General features: G+C 45.3%; 1 non-coding gene across 1 annotated transcript; it reads right to left on the bottom strand.

The window, feature by feature from the left end:
• Window positions 1-8531: 8531 nt before the first annotated feature.
• LOC144291295 (U1 spliceosomal RNA) lies at window positions 8532-8691 on the bottom strand. Its single transcript, XR_013358602.1, has one exon. It is a non-coding gene; the product is annotated as a U1 spliceosomal RNA (small nuclear RNA).
• Window positions 8692-23252: the final 14561 nt, after the last annotated feature.

Raw genomic sequence — 23252 nt, 5'->3', positions numbered from 1 at the left:
GGACTCCAGGATCATGACCTGAGCGGAAGGCAGATGCTCAACCACTGAGCCACCCAGGCGCCCTTCTTTTAAGATTTTATTTATTTTATTTTTTAAGATCTTATTTATTCATTTATGAGAGACACAAGGAGAAGCAGAGACATAGGCAATGGGAGAAGCAGCCTGCCCTGATGCGGAACTCTATCCCAGGACCCCAGCATCATGCTCAGAGCCCAAGGCAGATGCTCAACCATTGAGCCACCCAGGCACCTCCCATGTTTGCTTTCATCTTAAATGTTTGTTTATGTATTTTAAGTGCTCACCATCCATCCTTTTCCGTGGTTTCTGTATTGTCACTTGTCTGAATTAGAGAGCCCTCCCTGATGGACGCTGAATCCTCTACTTTGTGTGTTGAAAGTCATTTTCCTACAAACCTGGTAGTTAAGGAAGGCTTGGCTAGACAAATGCTTTAAGAGTTTTGTAATGCAAAAAGAGTCTTGCAATCCAATCTTTTTTGTGCATATTAATATTTTCCAGGTACATCTTGCATTTACATGACCTTTTCTTATTTTTTCTTCCTTCAGTCCAAAAAATGCATTAAAAAAAGATCTCGGGATGCCTGAGCGGCTCAGTGGGTGAGCGTCTGCCTTCCGATCTTGAGGTCCCAGGATCGAGTCCCACGTCGGGCTCCCTGCGAGGAGCCTGCTTCTCCCTCTGCCTGTGTCTCTGCCTCTGTGTGTCTCTCGTGAATAAATAAATATTTTTATTTTTCATTTTTTAAAAGATTTTATTTACTTATGCATGAGACACACACATACACAGAGAGAGAGAGAGAGAGAGAGAGAGAGAGGCAGAGGGAGAAGCAGGCTCCTCGCAGGGAGCCCGACGCGGGACTCGATTCCAGATCTTGGGCTCATGCCGGGAGCGGAAAGTAAACGCTCAGCAGCAGAGCCACCCAGGCGTCGCGAGCCTTCCATTTCAATGCAAACCCCCCTGCAGAGGACTACTCTAGGCTCCCATGGGGCTCGGGTAACCTCAGACCAGTTGTCACACGTGTGGGTGGCGGGGCGGGGGGGGGGGGGGCTGGGTCGCAAACAATCCGATCGGGGCCGGGGCAGTACAGATGGATGGGGGGCCCCTCTGCAACCTCCCCCCCGACAGACAGCGCGGCTACCTCCAGCCTCCCTGCGCCGCAGGTCGCGGTCGCCTGCCCTTCCAGGTCCCAAGCTGCTGTGCTGTAGCTTCTGTCGTGCAGGGATGTGCGCTGGTCGTCGGGGTCATAGGAAGGACGCCGGGGGACCCAGGAAACCTAGTGGTGAGCGTGCTTCCTGGGGTGCCCTGACGGGGGCTGATGGGCAGGTTTGAAGCGACCTCAACACTGAGTGGCGGGGACCCCCGCCCCACCATCACCCGCGTCTGTGGACCCAAGTCCCCGGGGGCGCCGCTCGGACCTCAGTCCCCTCCGGCGCGCCGCGTGCGGGCGGAGCCGGCAGCTGGGACCGCGGCGTCCCCTCCGGTCCCTGCGCGCGGCCGCGTCTCCCCGATGGTGCGGTGACCACGGGGAGGGTCGTCATGGGACAGTCGTGAGCAGGTTCGTGAGCAGGTTCGTGAGCAGGAGGTGCTGTGGTCTGTGGGGTCCCCAGTCTCTCCATTCTCCTGGGGGCGCCCCTTTTCTCCTGAGTGTTCTAGATGTTTGGGAAGCAGAGTCTCAAATCCACGATCCTGTGTCCCAGCCCGTCCTTTCCTGGGACTGGCAATAAATGCTTGTTTCCAGATCCCGCCCCGCGTCCCCAGACGTACTCCGCTCTCGGATTTACAGCATCAGCGATATCTGTCCTCCGCGGTCGGTGGAGGACTCCCTGTAACAGGTTTGGTTTTTTATCTCTGTGGCTATTTTACTTGAGAGAAACGCCAAGAATAATTCCCTGGAACTACCTTGTAGGGAATCCTGTGCCTCTCCCCCCAGGATCTTTACTGGGTACAGACATCCTGTGGGAGGTCCTTTGGGGGGAGGTTGGTCTTTGAAACTTTCCTGGGTGATCTGTGCTGTCAGCGTTACCCCAACCTGAGTTACAAGATTTATTACCTTTAGTCTCAGCTTTTTTTTTTAAAGATTTATTTATTGATTGATGAGACACACACAGAGAGAGAGAGAGAGAGAGAGAGAGAGAGGTAGAGACACAGGCAGAGGGAGAAGCAGGCTCCATGCAGAGAACCCGACGTGGGACTCGATCCCAGGTCTCCAGGATCACACCCCGGACTGAAGGCAGCGCTAAACCACTGAGCCACCCGGGCTGCCCAGTCTCAGCTTTTAATAAATAAAAATGTATGTAATCACAACTCGAAACAGGGTGTAAGAGACGCCTGGGTGGCTCAAGGCATGATCCTGGGGTCCAGGGAACCAGTCCCTCTTGGAAGACTGCTTCTCCCTCTGCCTGTGTCTCTCATGAATAAATAAAATCTTTTTTTTTAAAGATTTATTTATTTATTCATTCATTCATTCATTCATTCATTCATTCATTCATTCATTCATTCAGAGAGAGCGAGAGAGAGGCAGAGACACAGGCGGAGGGAGAAGCAGGCTCCATGCAGGGAGCCTGACTTGGGACTCAATCCCGGATCTCCAGGATCACACCCCGGGCTTCAGGCGGCGCTAAACCGCTGCGCCACCGCCACCGGGGCTGCCCAATAAAATCTTAATTTTTTTTTTATTTATTTATGAGAGAGAGAGAGAGAGAGAGAGAGGCAGAGACACAGGCAGAGGGAGAAGCAGGCTCCATGCACCGGGAGCCCGACGTGGGATTCCATCCCGAGTCTCCAGGATCACGCCCTGGGCCAAAGGCAGGCGCCAAACCGCTGTGCCACCCAGGGATCCCCCAATAAAATCTTAAACAAAAAAAAAAACAAAACAAAACAAAAAAAAACCACGGTGTAAAATATTTCCAAAGAGGCAAATTGGTGAATTTTGGGGAAAAAATATTCCAAGATTATATTGCATGTATTAAATATTATTTATTTCCCTTTAATCTTCCTTTGATCAGGTTAGTAAAATTTTGAACTCTGTTCTTTCATTTGGGGTGAGTTCAAAAGGATTTAAAGGGTTTAAATTTGCAGACTTGTGTGCAGTTATGATTAATGGTGTATAAAAATTTCTCCCAATGGAAATAACTTTTTTTTTTCCCTTTCAGAATGCAATAGATACTTGGGGGCTTTCTTGTTGAGCTAGCAAAGTGCCTTACAATTTTCTTCCCTTTTATTAAAAAATTGTATTTATTTATTCATGAGAGAGAGAGTCAGAGACAGGCAGAGAGAGAAGCAGGCTCCATCCAGGGAACCCGATGTGGGACTCGATCTGGGGGCTCCAGGATCACACCCTGGGCAGAAAGCAGGTGCTAAAACGCTGAGCCACCCAGGGATCCCTTCTTCCCTCTTTCCACATAAATTTTGCTGGAGTGTTCAAAGGCTGGGTTTGTGTCATTTAAAATAACACTGGTATTGGGGCGCCTGAGTATCTCGGCTGGATGATGAATGACTGGACTGCTTGTCCCTGTCACCTTCCCTTCTGCCCCTCTCTGCTAAAATTAACAGATAAAAATTTAAAAATAACACTCCTGGGGCGCCTGAGTGGCCCAGTCTGTTAAGTGTCTACTCTGAGTACTGGGATCAAGCCCAAGCCAGCACTGGGCTCCCTGCTCAGTGGAAAGTCTGCTTCTCCCTTTTCCTCTGCAGCTCCCCATGCTTGTGCGCTCTCTCAAGTAAATAACATCTTTGGGGCACCTGGGGGGCTCAGTGGTTGAGCATCTGCCTTCGGCTCAGGGCAAGGTCCTGGAGCCCCAGATCCAGTGTCTCTCCCCCTTGAGGAGCTTCTCCCTCTGCCTGTGTCTCTGCCTTTCTCTGTGTCGGTCATGAATAAATAAAATCTTAAAAAATAAAATCCTTTAAAAAATAAAAAATAACACTCCTCATGTGACTCTTAATCTTGGGTTGTGAGTTCCAGCCCCATGTTCGGTGTAGAGATTACGTAAAAATAAAATAACATTGGTTGTCCAAAGCAACTCCAGTAGTGGGCAGAGGTCTCGGGGCTCTAAGCGAACCACCCCCCAGGAGCCTGGAGGGGTAAATACTTGAAGGCGCGGCTGCTTTTCCTCGGAGCCTCCGCCTGCATACGTTCTACCTGTTCACACCCGCAGGAGAAGGAGCCCTTTACACTGAGAAGCTACATAGGAATGCACCTGTAGGGGTGGGGCGGGGTGGGGGGAGACCTATGCCTTTGCTGAGGTTCTCCGAAGCTTTAAAACTCCCATAGGTTAGTTAGAGATTTGCATCTGCAGTATAGGGCAATTTGTTTAGATTAAAAAGTCTTGACAATCAGTTCTGGACTCTGGATTAGGGTCAGTGACTGGGGCAGTTATTTGGGTCAGAACCTTGAGTTGAATTCTGCTGAGAGTTTCCTCACCTGTTAGGCCAGGAGCCTGAGGGAGGGAGCGGATCCGTCATGCCCAAGGAGGGGAGGGTGTGCGGGGCACCCAGAGGTCATTCCTGTGACTGCTCAGGTGTCCCTACCCTCCGTCATCAGGGACTGAGCCACTCCAGGGCTTCTGTCTCCACCAGGAGTGTCTAGAATGTGGAACCTTCTGAATGTGGCTTCCTTCTGTCCTGTGTTCCGGAAGCAGGCTGCTCATCTGTGCTGAGTCCAGGGTTTCTTTCCTTTGGATTCCTTTATTGATTGACCAGGGCAGCCCTTCGGCTCTGGTTTCCCTCAGCACTTGGGCTCATTTTTTTTTTTTTTTTTAGATTTTTATTTATTTGACAGAGAGAGAACACAAGAACAAAATCACTGAGAACCTCTCCTGGTCCCCCCAGTGCTGTTACTCCAGCCACCCTCCAAATATACTATGCTGATCAATTCATGAGCCTCCTGTTTGGGTTTCTTCATTTAAAATCAAGCAATTGGGCAGACCTGGTGGCTCAGTGGTTTAGCGTCACCTTTGGCCCTGGGTGTGGTCCTGGGGTCCCGGGATCGAGTCCCACGTGGGGTTCCCTGTGTGGAGCCTGCTTCTCCTCTGCCTATGTCTCTGCTTCTCTCTCTCTCTATGTCTGTCATGAATAAACAAATAAAATCTTAAAAAAATAAAATAAAATCAAGCAGTTGTGGGACGCTCGGGTGGCTCAGGGCGTGATCCCAGGATCCAGGATTGAGCCCTGGGGAGCCTCTGCCTGTGTCTCTGCCTCTCTGTGTGTGTGTGTCTCTCGTGAATAAATAAATCTTTCTTAAAAAAGAATAAAATCAAGCAATTGTGAATACATGTTTTTCTAATGCACTTATTCATCGTAACGAGCAGTCAGACTTTGTTATTCATCGTAACGAGCAGTCAGACTTTGTATTTTTGGGTGTTTGAGTGCTGACAGCTTAAGCCTCATCCCGCCCTCTGTGCTCCCCCACATCTCCACCCTCACCCCTTGTGCTCTCAGCTGGAAGAGCCATGAGGGGGATCCCTGGGTGGCTCAGTGGTTTGGCGCCTGCCTTCGGCCCAGGGCGTGATCCTGGAGACCAGGGATTGGGTCCGTCCGTCCCGTCCCGTCCCCCCCCCCCCCCCCCCCCCCCCCCCCCCCCCCGCATCGGGCTCTCGGTAGGGAGCCTGCTTCTCCCTCCGCCTGTGTCTCTGCCTCTCTCTCTCTCTATGTCTATCATGAATAAATAAAGAAGATCTCTTAAAAAAAAAAAAAAGAGCCGATGAGCAAGCCTGGGTGGTCTCCTCTCTCACGTCCCACAGTGAACACTCAGCCAGCTGTCCTTCCCTGCATCCTGAAGCCATTTCAGAGCTGCTTGAGAGACCGGCCTACCTTCCCCTGATAGTCCTGTTCTGTGGACCCTAGGCCTGTTCCTACCCTCTGTGAGTGTGTGTGCGTGTCAGGGCCAGGGGGAAGGGTGTTCACTGTCATCTATCTTAACACTTGAGCCACTCCTGTGCAGGTGACCATAATTATTGGCCCCCGTGAGCCTTGTCCAGACATGACTGCTATGCTGTGGATCTGCTTCTCTTGCTCTGACTTGCTCACCTGCTCTGATGCCTGATGGCAGCATGTTCTGGGGGGGCTCCTTGCTAGAAGCTCCTGCTGTCACCGGTGCTGCCCTCCCCCTGTGTCGCACTGGTGACCCTCCCAAGCCTCAGTTCTGTGTTCAGCCTACCAGAGTTGGCAGTTTACAAAATCCCTAGGTATTTGAGAGAAGGCGTGTAAGACTGAGGCCCTCCTTAAAGTGGTCCTGGTAGATGTATTTGCTGGTTTATATCTGTGTTAGGGTGAAGCTGTGACCTCTGTCACAGAGGCTGGGTTGGCCCCGTATCCCTGAGGGTGGGGTGGCCCAGGAGACTATATCCTCCCATCCCAGGAGGGCCCATCAGGTGGTCACTCTTGAAATAGTCATTTATGTAGAGAAATTAAAGGTCAAAGGCAGCCAGCAGGTGGCAGGCTGAGTCCACACTCCTGCTCTCATGAAGTTGGTTGGGACCCTTCATTTATCTCTGCTACTGCAGCAGAGATCCTGAGCCTCAGGCTCCCGGGGACAACACTCAGGGTCCCCCTGGCCCAGCAAAGGGATTAGTTCAAAGTTGACATAAACGCATGGTCCTTAAACCCAGTAAAGTGACCAGTTGTCATGGGAGAGACTCCTAACCCTGATGGTGCTGCTTGGAGGCTCTGGAGGGAAAATGTGTAAATACCAGGGTAGAGAGGCACCCCCTCCCGTGAAGTATATCTAGTGACAAAGAAAAGAAAACAGGGATGGTCAAGAATAAGGAACTAATAGATAAAATACTGAAACAAAAGGGCAGCCCGGGTGGCTCAGTGGTTTAGTGCCACCTGCAGCCCAGGGCCTGATCCTGGAGACCTTCGATAGAGTCCCATGTCGGCCTCCCTGCATGGAGCCTGCTTCTGCCTCTGCCTGTGTCTCTGCCTCTGTGTGTCTCATGAATAAAAAAATAAAATCTTTAAAAAAATAAAATAAAATACTGAAACAAAAGACCAGTTTGACAAATCGGAAATCCAGAAAACACTCAGTTTCCATTTGGCCCCAAAGAGAGGAGGGTGTTTGGAAACTTTATTTACATGACATAGCAGATAAAGGCACACTGCTTGGCTTTTAGCCTCTGCAAGGTAAAATTCTGGATTAATTTTGCTCTCTGATGTAATGCACTAATTCAGAAACCTTCAGTTAATCAGTACTTGGTCGTTGGGTGCCTGGGTGGCTCATTTGGTTAAGCAGCTGCCTTTGGCTCAGGTCATGATCCTGCCTAGGACCGATCCCTCCCCACCCACCCTTGTCAAGCTCTCTGCTTAGCTGGGAGTCTGCTTCTTCCTCTCCCTCTGCCCCTCCCCTGCCTGTGGGCTCTTTCTCTCTCAAATAAATGAAATCTTAAAAAGAGTGAAAGAGAGAGATAGAAGTTTATTGAATACACTGCAAGGGAGCAGTGGGCAGGACAGCAGAGTTTGTCCGCCTCGAGGCAATGGTGAGTGGTCACAGATATAGGGTGGTTGTAATTGGTCAGTTAGGGCCCATTGCTATTTCAAGGTGGGTCACTGAATAGGCCTATTTCATTTAGCTCCATGGTCACTGGGGGCAGTTTCCTTTGCTTAAGTTTCCACTGCTCAAGCCTGTTGCCTGAAAGCGGCCTCTATGATCCTGTCTAAACCCCCATGGTCATAGCACCCACTGTCCTATAATAACTCATAGTGAGCTGGGAAGCTCTGAACAAATGATTTGTAAACTAAAATTAAAGAAAGCCGTTGCCACTTACAAATGATTTTGGAAAAATGAGACCCCATGAACCTTATCCTTCAAATAAAGTGGCTAATAAGGCCCAGTGGAAACTGCACTGGCCCTTCCTTGAAAGGTTGAAACCATATACAAGGCCTATTTGGTGAAGGATGGATTATTACTGGTATCTCTCCTTTGAGCAGCCGAATTTGGCCTGTTCTTAGATCTGGAAGGAACAGATGAGACCTCCCAGTGGATTATCACCACCACCCTGTAGCTGTGGCTGCACCCAACAGACCTCTATGCCTAGTCCCTAGCTCTATGGAAATTACCAACACCCTCGGATCAGCAACAGGCAGCTATCGCCCCATCGTGGATTCAGCATGGTCTGTTCTATTCAGTGCCTGTCTCAATAGCCTTCACTTTGAAGGGACACGATACAACTTTACTGGGTTATCCTCATGGATCTTCAACAGCTTTGCCCTCCCACAATCATTGCAGGCACGATTGGAACTGCATCCCAGCTCTCCAAGAAAACAGGTGCCACATTACATTAGTGACATCGTCCTCTGACAATATTCAGGACACACAGTTACTGAGAAGAGATGACAAAAAGCTATGAGACCTTGCCACATGTGTAATTGAGGCTCTGACAATTTGTTATATTTCTGGAAATGACTTGCTAATCTGAGGCACCCTGCTCCTTCCAGGATGCCATGAAGAAATACCTGACGTTCTCACCAGCACCTACAACATCTACTGATTTATTTTGCTATTTCTTGTTTATAATTTTTTTTAGGGGAAAGCACGAATGCCCCCACTACCACAAATTATATAGTCTAGTTTCCTACATTTGGGGAAATCACGGGGGCCAGCACATCCGGAGTGCAATGAATCAGCCTTGCCCTGGGAAAACCACCTTCATAATCGTGGTGTCTCCCCTCCCAGGTTTACAAATTTTTTTTAACCCTTTTATGTTGTTACTTGCACACGGGCCCAGCATGACTCAGCACTCTTACCACAAAATGCTGGAGATTTTTCAAACTGCCAAGCAACTGGCACCCAGGGTAGCACCCACAGAGACTCTTCTATGGAGGCTTCACTTACTTCCTCGCTATTCTCCTGGAGTCATCCAAGATGGTCTTAAGAGGTCCATTGTCTTCTGGTGTAAAAATATGCCCTTAGGCCCTTAATATAAGTCATTAACAGAGTAATACCTCCACTTAGCAAGAGCTATTTACTTTGTGGATAGCTCCCTGTGACCACCTATCCCACCTTCCTTTTTGCCTTGGGCCCTGGAAACTGGACCTTAGAGGCTCAGCTCACTACCCAGACTCTCCCTGAGACGTGATGGAGCCAAACCTTGGACCTCTGGGATAGCCATCTGCAGGAGGGAGTGCCCTGCCCTTCTGCAAACTCTTGTCTGACACCAAGGTGCTGGAGGAGGTCTCCTCTTTCCCAGACTTCTGGGCTTCCTGGGTAGCTCCTTAGGAGTACCTGAGTGAAAAACAATGGGACTTAGTGGAAGGGGAGGTGGGTGGGGGGTTGGGGTGACTGGGTGATGGGCACTGAGGGGGGCACTTGGCGGGATGAACACTGGGTGTTATGCTATATGTTGGCAAATTGAATTCCAATAAAAAAAATTTAAAAAGAAAAAAAAAAAAGAAAAGGAAGTGCCCGCCCTATCTGCATAGCACATACCCTATTCCAGGCACTTCGCCGAGTACTAGTGCGTTTAAGGGGAGCACAAGCCCCCCCCCAAAAGAAAAACAAAAACAAAAACAATGGGAGTTCATAGCCTTTGAGACAATATCACCACATTCGTACCTGTTGCTTTTCTTTTTTTTTTTAAGATTTTATTTATTTATTCTTGAGAGACACAGAGAGAGAGAGAGAGAGATTGGCAGAGACACAGGCAGAGGCAGAAGCAGGCTCCACGAAGGGAGCCCAACACGGGACTCGATCCTGGGTCTCTAGGATCACGCCCTGGGCTGAAGGCAGTACTAAACCGCCAAGCCACCCCGGGCTGCCCTTTCATTTCTTAATTAGGATATCCCTGATGGGACAGACCAAGTGGCACGGCGGCGGTGTAGCACCACCTAAAGCCCAGGGTGTGATCCTGGAGACCTGGGATCGAGTCCTGTGTGGGGCTCCCTGCAGGGAGCCTGCTTCTCCCTCTGCCTGTGTCTCTGCCTCTGTGTGTGTGTCTCTCATGAATAAATAAATAAAATCTTTAAAAAAAAAGGATATCTCTGATGAAGGACTGGACCCAGGGGTCATCACACTTGGCCACACATTAAGATGTTATCTTAGGGATCCCTGGGTGGCGCAGCGGTTTGGCGCCTGCCTTTGGCCCAGGGCGTGATCCTGGAGACCCGGGATCGAATCCCACATCGGGCTTCCGGTGCATGGAGCCTGCTTCTCCCTCTGCCTATGTCTCTGCCTCTCTCTTTCTCTCTCTGTGACTATCATAAATAAATAAAAACTAAAAAAAAAAAAAAAAAAGATGTTATCTTAGTATGTACTAATGATGGATAGTTGGAACAGGCAGGCAGGGACAGGATGCCCCAACCCCCCAAGAGGAAATCACCTTTTTTTAAAAAAGATTTTATTTATTTATTCATGAGAGACAGAGAGAGAGAGAGAGAGAGGCAGAGACATAAGCAGAGGGAGGAGAAGCTCCATGCAAGGAGCCCGATGCAGGACTCGACCCCAGAACTCCGGGATCATGCCCTGAGCCAAAGGCACACATTCCACTACTGAGCCACCCAGGCGTCCCAACCTTTTTTTTTTTTTTTTTTTTCCTTTAAGACCTTATTTATTTACTTGACACAGAGAAAGAGAGAACAAAAGCAAGGGGAGTGGCAGGCAGAGGGAGAGGGAGAAGCAGGATCCCTACTGAGCAGGGAGCCCCAACACAGGGCTCAATCCCAGGGTCCTGAGATCATGACCTGAGCCAAAGGCAGACGCTTAATTAACTGAGCCACCCAGGCAACCCCAACTTCATTTCTTTTTAAAGAGCAGTTAGGTCTTCAGAAAACTTGATCAGAAAGTGCAGAGACTTCCCACATAACCCTTCTGCCTGGACACCATCTATTACATATATATAAAATTTTTAATTTTTATTTTTTAAGTAAGTTCTACATCCAACTTGGGGCTTAAACTCATGACCCCAAGATCAAGAGTCACATCCTCTACTGACTGAGCCAGCCAGGCACCTTCATTTATCCTATATATCTTGTGTTACTATGGTACATTTGCTACTATGAAGAGCCAACTTTGAGGTATGAAAGTGCATAGTTTGCATTAGGGTTGACTCTATGTCACACTATCTCTGGGCTTTGTTTTTTTTTTTTTAATTTTTATTTATTTATTTATTTATTTATTTATTTATTTATTTATTTATGATAGTCACACAGAGAGAGAGAGAGAGAGAGAGAGAGAGAGAGGCAGAGACATAGGCAGAGGGAGAAGCAGGCTCCATGCACCGGGAGCCCGACGTGGGATTCGATCCCAGGTCTCCAGGATCGTGCCCTGGGTCAAAGGCAGGCGCCAAACTGCTGTGCCACCCAGGGATCCCTATGTCTGGGCTTTGGATAATGTAAAATGGCATGTCTCCATCATTTCTGTATCACAGAATACTTTCACTGTCCTACAAATCTCTTGTGTTTCACTAGTCATTCATTCATCCCTCCTGCCTGCCCCCAAATCCCTGGCAACCAAAGATCTTTTTGGTGTCTTATATTTTTAGCTTCCCCACAGTGCCAGCTTGGAATCATATAGTATGTAGCCTTGTCATATTGGCTTTTTTAACTTAGCAATAATTTTCAGGTTATTCCATGTCTTCATGGCTTGATAACCTAATTTCTTTTCATTACTGAACAATATTTCATCCTATAAATGAACCAGTGATGGTTTATTCCTTTGCCTATTAAAAAATATCTTGGATTCTCTCCTTTTTTCCCCACCATCATGGTGTGGGCAGTTGACTGTTCTTCACCCATGTCTTCTCACAAGACTTTCAGGATCAATTGATTCCTGGCCAAGAAACAAAAGCAGAATCTTCTATTCCCCAGCGGATTCAGAGAAAGCCTCGTAATAAAATGAGGCACAACTCCAAAAGGAGGCACTGGGGAAGAACCCAGCTGGGTCTGTAAGAGAACTCATGTAAGATGGCACACATATTTATGCAACATGGAAGTCACGTGCTCATATCACTCTGTAAACATCCTTACTACTGGAACAGTAGACATATTTTGTTGGGGGAAATGATTTTTCTCTGTTCTATGTTTCTGTACCAGTAGGTTGGTTCAGTAATAAACATGTGAGACCTTTTTTATTTGAAAAAAAAAATATATTGGTTACATCTAAGTATAAAAAATAAAAAATACAAAGAATATCTGAACTTTTACAAAGGTATAATATTGATTTAAAATGTATAATGAGGGATCCCTGGGTGGCGCAGTGGTTTGGCTCCTACCTTTGGCCCAGGGCGCGATCCTGGAGACCCGGGATCGAATCCCATGTAGGGCTCCCGGTGCATGGAGCCTGCTTCTCCCTCTGCCTGTGTCTCTGCCTCTCTCTCTCTCTCTGTGTGACTGTCATAAATAAATAAAAATTAAAAAAAATGTATAATGATTAAATGGAGAATACTGCAAGTTGCCATGAAAATTCAACTGGACATGTCCCCATAGGAAATAAGAAACATAATATTTCTTAGCATACAAAGGCATGGAAAACAGATAATATTTCTAAGAAAAAAGTATGGAAATATTCATTAGGGTAAAGCATGCACATACTTTTAATCACATAGAATCCAACTTAATTGAAAACATACTGGAGGAATTATACATGAGTAACACGTTATGAGGAAGGTATCAATTTTCACAGGGAAGGACTAGGTCACAACAGTCACTACACAGTGCAGAAGAAGAAACACCCACATAGTTCTTTTGGACTGCACCATGTAGCTCTCATAGTGGAATCAGGAACACACAATCACCAGGGGTATTAACAGAACAAGGTGTTTACTATATAAATTAGACCTTATCTAAATACAATCTAGAGAAAGGAGTAGTGCTTAGACCCTCAATCACGACTGTATAAATCTGTTTCCTGGTGGATGCATGACTTGCAGGAAATCCAAACTGTGCTAGATCTTCAAAGTTGAACTGTGGAAACAACTGTAGATCCCAATGCTCAGGTCAAATGGAAGTCTAGCAGGCAGTGGTTGGTTTGGAGTATATGCTTGATTGACAGCACAAAGAATAAGTCTCCCTCTGCCTATGTCTCTACCTCTTCTGTGTGTCTCTCATGAATAAATAAAATCTTTTAAAAAAAGAAAAAAATTTTAAAAATTAAAAAAAATTAAAAATAAATGGAAAATATCTTTTAAAAAGTATGTGGTAACTGTTATGAAACCAGGTTCTTCAAGCCAATGAAATGTAGTGTTTTATTAAGAAAGAAAATTGGAATTTATATATATATATATATATATATATATATGTAAATATAAAAGTGTAAAATCTTTTTAAAAATTTGCAATAAATGAAAGCTTTCCTACAGTGTTTACATTCATAGGGTCTCTGTCCAATGAGCATCCTTTCATGCATTTGAATGGATTGACAATGGCTGAAGGGCAGTCACCCAGGCTGCCCTGATAAAAAATTTTCAATGAAAGTATTCTAAGAATCTGCAAATTTGAAGCTGGACTGATTTGTTTTATTTGCTTATTTTAAAATATCATGAACTCTCTAGATTCTCTCCTGGACCTTGCTTTCTCATGTAAGTAGGACTCACCTCAGATTTGTCCCAGTATTTTCATCCTGACCTTCATTGTCATTTTTCTTCTAAAATGAACAATAGCCTTCTTCAGCATAAATTATAAAAATCTGTGGGATGCCTGGGTGGCTCAGCGATTGAGCGTCTACCTTTGGCTCAGGGTGTGATCCCGGAGTCCTGGGATCGAGTCCCACATTGGGCTCCCTGCCAGAAGCCTGCTTCTCCCTCTGCCTATGTCTCTGTATCTCTCGTGAATAAATAAACAAAATCTTTAAAAAAATAAATTATAAAAATTTGTTTATTTATTTAAAGAGGGTGGGGGGAGAAGCAGAGAAAATCATAAGCAGGCTCCATGCCCAGCACAGAGCCTGAGGCAGGTATCAATCTTACAACCCTGAGATCATGACTTGGGCCAAAATCTCATATAAATTATAATAAATATAATAATTAAATATATTTAATATTTAATATCTAATCACTAAATTATAACTTAATAAATCATAAAAAATTATTTAAAAGTATTAGATTCTAAGTCCATGAATAGCTATGATCATATGCCTTGTTTATTTGCCAACATATTCCCTTTCCACATTTCACTTCTTGGAATAGCATAGATGAGCAACTCACACTGGTTCTTGAATGGACTCATAAGCAAGTAGGAATGCCATCACCCCTACCTATTTTTTTTTTAAATATTGTATTTGTTTATTCATGAGAGACAGAGAGAGAGAGAGAGGCAGAGACATAAGCCGAGAGAGAAGCAGACTCCATGCAGGGAGCCCGATGTGGGATTCCCTGGGACTCCAGGATCACGCCTTGAGCCAAAGGCAAGCACTCAACCACTGAGCCACTCAGGCGTCCCCACCCTTACCTATTGAGGCCAGGTTCCTGAAGTTTTCCTGCATCACATCTCTGTAGTTTCTTCTGGGACAAATTCAAAAGAGCCTACTCCTGCTACATTTTTATTGTGATCCCTTCAAGTCTTCATTGGTCTTTACTGTCAGGTACAGAACAACTTGGAGAAATGATATTCCAATAAAATTGATATTTCCATTTTAAGCACATCAAAACCTTTTAAGAAAGTCTTCAATCTCCTCCTTTATTTTTTTTTAAAAAGATTCCACTTATTTATTCATGAGAGATAGAGAGAGAAAGGGAGACAGGCAAAGACACAGGCAGAGGGAGAAGCAGGCTCCACACATGGAGTCCAACGTGGGACTCGATCCCAGGCCTCCAGGATCAGGCCCTGCACCGAAGGCAGTGCTAAACCACTGAGCCACCCAGGCTGCCCTCAATCTCCTCCTTTAATACCACCATATCATAAAGCACTTAATGAAGCACAGCACCACATATGATTTAAGTTTTTTTAAAATTATTTTATTTATGTATTTGAGAGAGAGTGCAAGAGAGAGCATGAGTGGTAGAAGAGCAGAGGGAGAAGCAGGCTCCCTGCTGAACAGCGCGTCCCACTTGGGGCTGGATCCCAGGACCTGGGGATCATGAGCTGAAGGCAGGCGCTTAACCAACTGAGCCATGCAGGCGCCCCTGATTGGAGTTTAATGAATAAAAGCACAGTGAAGAGCTGGAAGCTTTTTCTTCTAGTACCATTCTCAAACATGAGAGACCAGGAGGCCTGTGGAAATCTAACTTGTAACAAGGTCCAGCTGGCCAGATTGTCCCCAAGTCCTCCAGGTCATTAGTAGTCAGATCCAACTAGCTAAATGAACACATTCTTCTACATTGTGGAGGAGTAAATTATAATTTGTTCATGTAATATTTATCATGCTGTTTTACCCTCTTTTCCCTGTCTCATTTCATGAGGCTAGGGAGTTATTCAGAGTTAGAGCTCAGACATGAGGAAGAACACCATCATAACAACCTAGACATCTACAATACCCCTATACTCGTGAGCCTCAGGGTATAATGAGATAAGACTGGGATAAGATCACAGAAATGGTCTTTCAAGCAGGTTCATAACACCATAACCTGGGTCTTGATGACCTTGCTGAACAAGTAAAGACTTGGAATTTGCAAGGGCATTCACTGAAATTCACAGTCCTTTGATGCTGAATTTGCACATGATTACAAAACACAAAGATTTCAACAGTGCTTTTCTCAAAAAAATATAAAATCCCCTTATTGTAATTTTAGCAACAGCTGATACTTGTACTTGACCACCCCTCTATAGAGGCTGTCCTCCCAGCCACTCTCATTTTGAGAGCTCCCATGTGGAGCACAACAGCAGAATAACCATCCCAAGCATAGGAATCCCCCAGAGGCATAATTCCCTTAAATGCTGGTTCCTGCAAGAGATCAATAGCCCATGGATGTTCTATGGCAGGGAACAGAGAAAAGGCTCCCACTCAGCAATTTTGATGCTAGAGATGATGTATTCAGTAGAGCAAAAGCAAAATAGTAATTCTTCTCTTGTTGTGAGTTCAAAGAGTAAAGTCAGCTGCCTGGGTCCGCCCCAATTACTCTTTCTACAACTCTGTAGCATCCACCGTAACAAAGTTCTACACCTTACTATGCCAATAGAAGTCAACATCAGGAGGTCCTTAGAAGCGCTTCCTCACAAAACTTGTATGTCCCTGGTATCTGGGAACTGGGATTTGGGGAGTGACCCAACACCTCAGAGATAGGAGTGCCTTGAAATCTTTATGAAAACTATTTGGGAGATACCAAACTCCTGTTTTCTCCTTTAGGGTCAGTAGCTTTGTTACATGTTGGGCACAGGGTGCCAGTAAGCCCACAGATCAGCCCCCAGAAAAAACTCTGAGCCCTGGGTCTCTACTGAGCTCTCTGGTAGACAACAATTCCCAGGTGTGCTCACAATTTCTTACTTGGAGAACAGACCCCATCCTGTGTTAGATAACATTTGGGATCTTGTTCTTGGTTTCTTCCACACCAAATTTGATTCAGTACTAAACAAGACTAATAAAGGCTATTTAATGACATGCATGAGAAAAAATAGAAATTGTTATTGGAAAATGTCAATCAAAGCAGAATCAAATAAGTGAAAAGATTGCATGTAGTCTAAGAATTAAGTATCACCCAGATGTCATCTCTTCCAAATGGTATCTTTGTAAAATTCCATAAATCCCCAAAAAGAGTCTTTAGGTTTTCCTCCAGACCTAATATGAGGAATGAATTCTGAGAAGTGGACAAAGCCTTCAGAAGAACAAGGTGGTGGTCTACCTAACATACACCAAGGATTGCTAACCTATGGTATTCCAGATAACACAGCAGAGGGAAAAACAGACCAAGGTAAAGGAAGTGTCTTCCATGGGCTGGCATTAAATATGGAAGTTTGGTCAAGGACAGAGCAGGCATTTTAGGGCAATGGCACATACCATGAACACCTTAACACATGGGGCAGAGACAAAATGATATCTATTTGGAAAAATGTGTTATATTCCCTTCTATTCTATGGGAAATACCCAATCCATTGTAGATTTATTATTTTTTTAAAATTTATTTATTCATGATAGAGAGGCAGAGACACAGGAGGAGGGAGAAGCAGGCTCCATGCAGGAAGCCCGACGTGGGATTTGATCCTAGGACTCCAGGATCACGCCCTGGGCCAAAGGCAGGGGCTAAACTGCTGAGCCACCTAGGGATCCCCTCCATTGTAGATTTAAATATGAAAGACAAAACGAAGACACTTGTAGAAGTCACTGGTAAAAGTTTGATACAAGAATAGAGAAAGCATTGTCTTGTAAGCAAAAATATGCTATAAGGCCAGAGACTGACAAATACAAAACATTAAAATTAAGATAGCTAAAAGATGGGGCACCGGGGTGGCTCAGTGGTTGAGCGTCTGCCTTTGGCTCAGGTCGTGATCCCAGGGTCCTGGGATCGAGTCCTGCATTGGGCTCCCCATAGGGAGCCTGCTTCTCCCTCTGCCTGTGTCTCTGCCTCTCTCCCTCTGTGTTTCATGAATAAATTTTTTAAAATCTTTTTTTTAGGGGATCCCTGGGTGGCTCGGCGGTTTGGCACCTGTCTTCGGCCCAGAGCATGATCCTGGAGACCTGGGATAGAGTTCCACATCGGGCTCCCTGCATGGAGCCTGCTTCTCCCTCTGCCTGTCTCTCTCTCTCTCTCTCTCTCTCTCTCTGTCTGTCTCTGTGTATCATGAATAAATAAATAAAATCTTTTAAAAAATCTTTTAAAAAAATGATAGCTAAAAGATAAAAAGGAAAAGAAAAATATCAGCAAATTAACCCAGGAAAAGGGTTAATTTGAAGGGTGAAAAGAAACACACAACTTAAAATGCGAAGGGGCACTTGGGTGGTTTAGTGGTTGAGCATCTGCCTTTGGCTCATCTGGGGGTCCTGGGATGGAGTCCTGCATCAGGCTCCCTACAGGGAGTCTGCATCTCCCTCTGCCTACATCTCTGCCTTTCTCTGTGTGTCTCTCATGAACAAATAAATAAATAATCTTTAAAAAAATAAAGCAAAATTGGGAAAAGCAGCAAAACATATCTAACAGAAGATGAAAGATCATATATGCAAGAACGTTCATCACCTTGGTAATGAGGTAACAGGCCAATAAAATGCCCAGTAGATCCCATATCAGAGTGACTAGGATGCCAGTGCCTAACCCATTAGGTAACTGGGACAGCTCTATTTCAGTGGTTAGAACAAAAATTAGTCAACTTAATAATCCCAAGTGCTAAAGACCACTGTGAACAATTCAGAAAGTTATGCGAGAATAGCGGAGGATTGAGTGATACAATCCAGTCATTTCCTATAAAATATGACCTGATCACTATCTACAGCCCAGAAATTTTTCAACAATGTCTGATGGGGAGAACAAGGCAAGAGAAACGTAGCTGAAATTAAGTCTCCTTACAACATGCAGCCCACTGATAAATCCCTGAGACATATAGGGCGTAACATTCCTATTACTCCCTCAGGATTTTCTTTTCTTTTTTTTCTTAAAAGGTTTATTACTTTTGAAAGTGGGAGAGGAGCAGAGGGAGACACAGAGCTCAATGTGAGGCTCAATCTCACAACCCTGAGATCACAACCGGAGCCAAAATCAAGAGTTGGGGGGATCCCTGGGTGGCTCAGTGGTTTGGTGCCTACCTTTGGCTCAGGGTGATCCTGGAGTCCCCGGATCGAGTCCCACATTGGGCTCCCGGCATGGAGCCTGCTTCTCCCTCCTCCTGTGTCTCTGCCTCTCTCTCTCTATGTCTATCATAAAATAAAATTTAAAAATCTTTGAAAAAAAAAAACAAAATCAAGAATTGGATGCTTAACCAACTGAGCCAGCCAGGTGGCCCTAAGAATTTTCTTTAATGTTTTATCAATGTAGATTTGCTCTGGTTAGTGTCAGTTGACTCTGATAACTGCAACCCCTCAGGATATGATACCAATCATCTTTCAACATATGGCCCACTGACACATATCTCAAGGGTCTCATGACTAATGCTTCACTAGAAAGAATAACCTTATCTTAACAATAGCTACCCTCCAAAGTGCTAGCGACCCTGCTTTCAGCATACAAAAATTCCTTAGAGACTTATGTTACCCCTAACCCCCACTACCTAAGAAGTGTGTAATCAGTTACTCCTCACAATCCCTCAGCAGCTCTTTCTGTCCACAGGTCCTGTCCCTGTGCTTTAAGAAATGCATCTTTTTGCACCAAAAACATCTCAAGAATTCATTCTTGCCCGTTTGCTCAGCAGCCCCTACATCAATGTTCCAGAATTTTTTTGTGCATTTGTACTTAGAGATTCATACAAGGATGAGTCAAAACATCTGGAGGACTTATCAATAGAACAATAAAGCAAAAAGGATTGCAAAATAAGCAACAGGTTACCCATTCTATGACTGTTATGGTCAATGCATGCACAGGTGAACCCCCACCCAAGATTTGGTTCAGATGTCTCCACTGACAACACACACATGTCTAGAGGGTATCAAAGTGTTTCTTACCTCTATAATCCAAGTGTACAGAGAGGGCAGGGCAGGCCTCTCAAGCAGGGAGATCAAGGAAAGGAGACTGGTCTGGGTTTTTTCCTGGAGCTTGGGGGTGGGCTACGGTGAGAGTTGGGGCATAGGGGCAGGACAGTGGATTGAATCATTTGCCAAAACCAAAGGAAGGACCATCAGGGCTGTCTTATCCCCTTGTACAGATGAGAGGCACAAGGGGAAGAAAGAGAGATGAGGGTTTAAAGCTGTCAGCAGTCAAACATCAATAAAAGAAGGAGTCAGACACTTCTAGTCTCTGGTTGGGCATGTAAGGAGCTTGGCAGCTGGCTTCCAGTCCTCAGAAGACAAGAGCCAAGAAACGTGAAATCAACAACTTTTCCAACACAGGGTAAAGCACTGTCTCCAAAATTAGAAAGAAAGGCCAAAGAGTAGCCATTTTAAAATATGTCCAAAATTTTCTGGCCTCAACACAATCTATTTCACAAGACTGTAACTGACTGGGATTTTCCCAGAGCCTAAATGACCTGGGAGGAAGGGATTAGCCATACTGAGTCTGTCCTAGCCTTAGTCTTCTCTCAAAGGTGAAACACTTCAGAGGATGACAAGGTTTCCCACAGCCGCGCCCCCCATGACACCAAGTACGTAGTGTCTGTCCCAGTGCCACTTCTCCAACTCTGTGTCACCAAACGGGTGTCCCACAGTTCAATTCATTCTAACACTACCACCCAGAGTTCACGTCAGACTCCACAAGCGAAGAGCTCAGTCCCACATACTGGTCCCACCTCAGATGCCAGCCACAGACGGGGAGCCAGCCAGGCTGCTGACATTTCTGCTCAGCCATCTACACATTCAGATTCCCTCCATGTGCCATCACAGCTGGTAACTTACTGAAACAATTCTAAAAACTCAGCAAAGCCCTTTACTGAACTATACTGCATACTGTTTGCTCTACAGGATACAACTCAGAAACAGACAAAGGTAGTGACCCATAGATGAAAGTAAAGTGGTCATATGGGTGAGGGGAGTGGAAGTGTGTGTGTGGGGCGGGTGATGTGGAGCATGCCACCCTGCCAGCACCTGCATGTGTCTGGCAACCTAGAAATTCTCATGAATCCTGTCTTTCAGGGTTTTCATGGGGATTCACTAGCCATTGGTGATTAACTCAATCTCTAGTTCCTGTCCTCTTTCCAGAGGCTGGGATCTGGGCCTGAACATTCCAAGCCTGTAGTTAAGGTTTGGTATTTCCAGTGTCCAACCTCATCCTGAAGCTATCTAAAAGCTGGCCAACACTTGCCATCAGAGAGATATAAATCAAAATCACAATGAGATATCACTTTATACCAGTAAGAATGGCTAAAATTAACAAGACAGGAAACAAGTGTTGGTGAGGATGGGGAGAAAGGGGCACTCTTTTGCCCTGTTGGGGGGAATGCAAGCTGGTGCAACCACTGTGGAAAATAGTGTGGAGGTTCCTCAAGAAGTTAAAAAATAGAGCTACCCTATAACCCAGCAAATGCACTACTGAGCATTTACTCCAAAGATACATATGTAGTAAAATGATGGCACTCCTGCACCCCAATTTTTATAGTGGCAATATCCATAATAGCTAAGCTGTGGAAGGAGCCATGATATCCTTTGACAGATGAATGGGTAAAGATGTGGTATTCAATGGAATATTACTCAGCCATCAAAAATGTTGAATACCTACCATTTACATTGATGTGGATGGAACTGGTGGGTATTATGCTGAGTGAAATATGTCAGTCAGAGAAAGACAATTATCATATGGTTTCACTCATATGTGGAATATAAGAAATAGTGAAAGGGACCATAAGCAAAGGAGGAAAACTGGTGAAAAAATTAGAGAAGAAGATAAACCATGAGAGACTCCTAATTCTGGAAAACAAATACATGTTTGTAGAAGGGGAGGTGGGTGGGGGGGGTAAGTAAGGCAACTGGGTGATGGGCATTAAGGAGGGCACATGACAAGATGAGCATTGGGTGTTATACTATATGCTGGCAAATTGAATTTAAATAAAAGCAAAACAAAACAAAAACTAGCCAATAGTTTCCTCATTAAAACAAAAAATAGGAGGGCAGCCTGGTGGCTCAGCAGTTTAGCGCTGCCTTCAGCCCAGGGCGTGATCCTGGAGACCCGGGATCAAGTCCCACATCAGGCTCCCTGCATGGAGCCTGCTTCTCCCTCTGCTTGTGTCTCTGCCTCTCTCTTGGTCTCTGTGTCTCTCATGAATAAATAAATAAAATCTTTTTAAAAAATAAAATAAAAAATAAAATAAAAAATAAAATAAAATATAAAATAAAATAAAATAAAATAAAATAAAATAAAATAAAATAAAATAAAACAAAAGATAGGGATGCCTGGTTGGCTCAGCGGTTAAGCGTCTGCCTTTGGCCCAGGGTGTGATCCCAGGGTCCTGGGATTGAGTCCCGCATCAGGTTCCCTGCAGGGAGCCTGCTTCTCCCTCTGTGTCCTGCCTCTCTCTCTGTGTCTCTCATGAATAAATAAGTAGAATATTTAAGAAAAAAAAAAAAGATACTCCGTCACCCTTATCACTCATGCAATTCCAAGCACTTTAAGAGGTTTTTGCAAGGAATCGGGGACAAAGGCCAAATATCTTATTATATCTCAGAATATCAAGCCTGCAGACATAGGCTCACTAAAAGATTGAGAGTAAACCACCGGAGTAGAGAATGCTTCCCCTCTGCCCATACCTGTCTCTATATCAAGTAGGCTCTTGTCTAATACAAGTGCGCTACTCTGGAAGAAATAGATGCTTTCCGGTAGCACAGAAATAATGCAAGCCTGTCCCCTCTCACCAATCCTAGTCAACTCTGTATTGGAAGTGTCTTAGCTAATGCATTAAGACAAGAACGTGTAAACAAACTAGCATGCTCCTTGGTGAGTTATAGACATAGACTACACCAGGGGAGTTGTCACATAAAGGAAACTTTATTTGCAGCAAATAAGGAGACCACGGGAATAATTTCCAAAGTCTTGGCTCCTGAGCAGGGTGAGCAGGTTCTTTTTATTTAAGGTTTAGGACAAATAGCTTTGTCATCACATGTAAAGGTGGGCATGCCTCAAATTCGCAATGGCCAGCTATGGTCAGCTATATCTAGAATGGAGACTTGGTAGGGTCACCAGTGCAACATAAGGCACCACAGGTCACACCGCATGAACTCCCCAGCATCTAACAGTGTTTGCCACTGTCAGGCAGCAGAGCAACTGTGTAACCCAGAATAAGACAGATCCATGGAATGGTGGTCATGTGTGGACAGCATCAACTATTTTGGCTATGTGCACAGGAGTGGTTCAGAAGTTGAGGGGTAGGGGCTCCTAGGTGGCACAGTCAGTTGAACCGACTCTTGATTTCAGGGTCCTGAGATAGAGCCATGTGTCCTTGCAGAGTCTGCTTGAGATTCTCTCTCCCTCTGCCCGCCCCACCCCCTTCTCTTTCTTTCTCAAATAAATTAAAAAAAAAAGGGGGGGGTACTCCTGGGTGGCTTGGTGGTTGAGTGTCTGCCTTCTGCTCAGGTTGTGATCCGGGGTCCTGGGATCAAGTCCCACATCAGGCTCCCCACAGGGAGCCTGCTTCTCCTCATGCCTATGTCTCTGCCTCTCTCTCAGTCTCTCATGAATACATAAATAAAATCTTAAAAAAAAAGAAGTTGAAAAAAAAAAAAAAGAAGTTGAGGGATATAGCTATGTAGATCCCTCCCCCAACACACACAGACACCCAGACAGTAGGAAAAGGCTTAGGACTCACATACAGAGG

This window comes from Canis aureus, chromosome 19 (assembly GCF_053574225.1).
Source record: "Canis aureus isolate CA01 chromosome 19, VMU_Caureus_v.1.0, whole genome shotgun sequence".
NCBI classification, from domain to species: Eukaryota; Metazoa; Chordata; class Mammalia; order Carnivora; family Canidae; genus Canis; species Canis aureus.
Note: the sequence above shows the minus strand (reverse complement) of the source record. Positions and strands in the feature narration are given on the sequence as shown.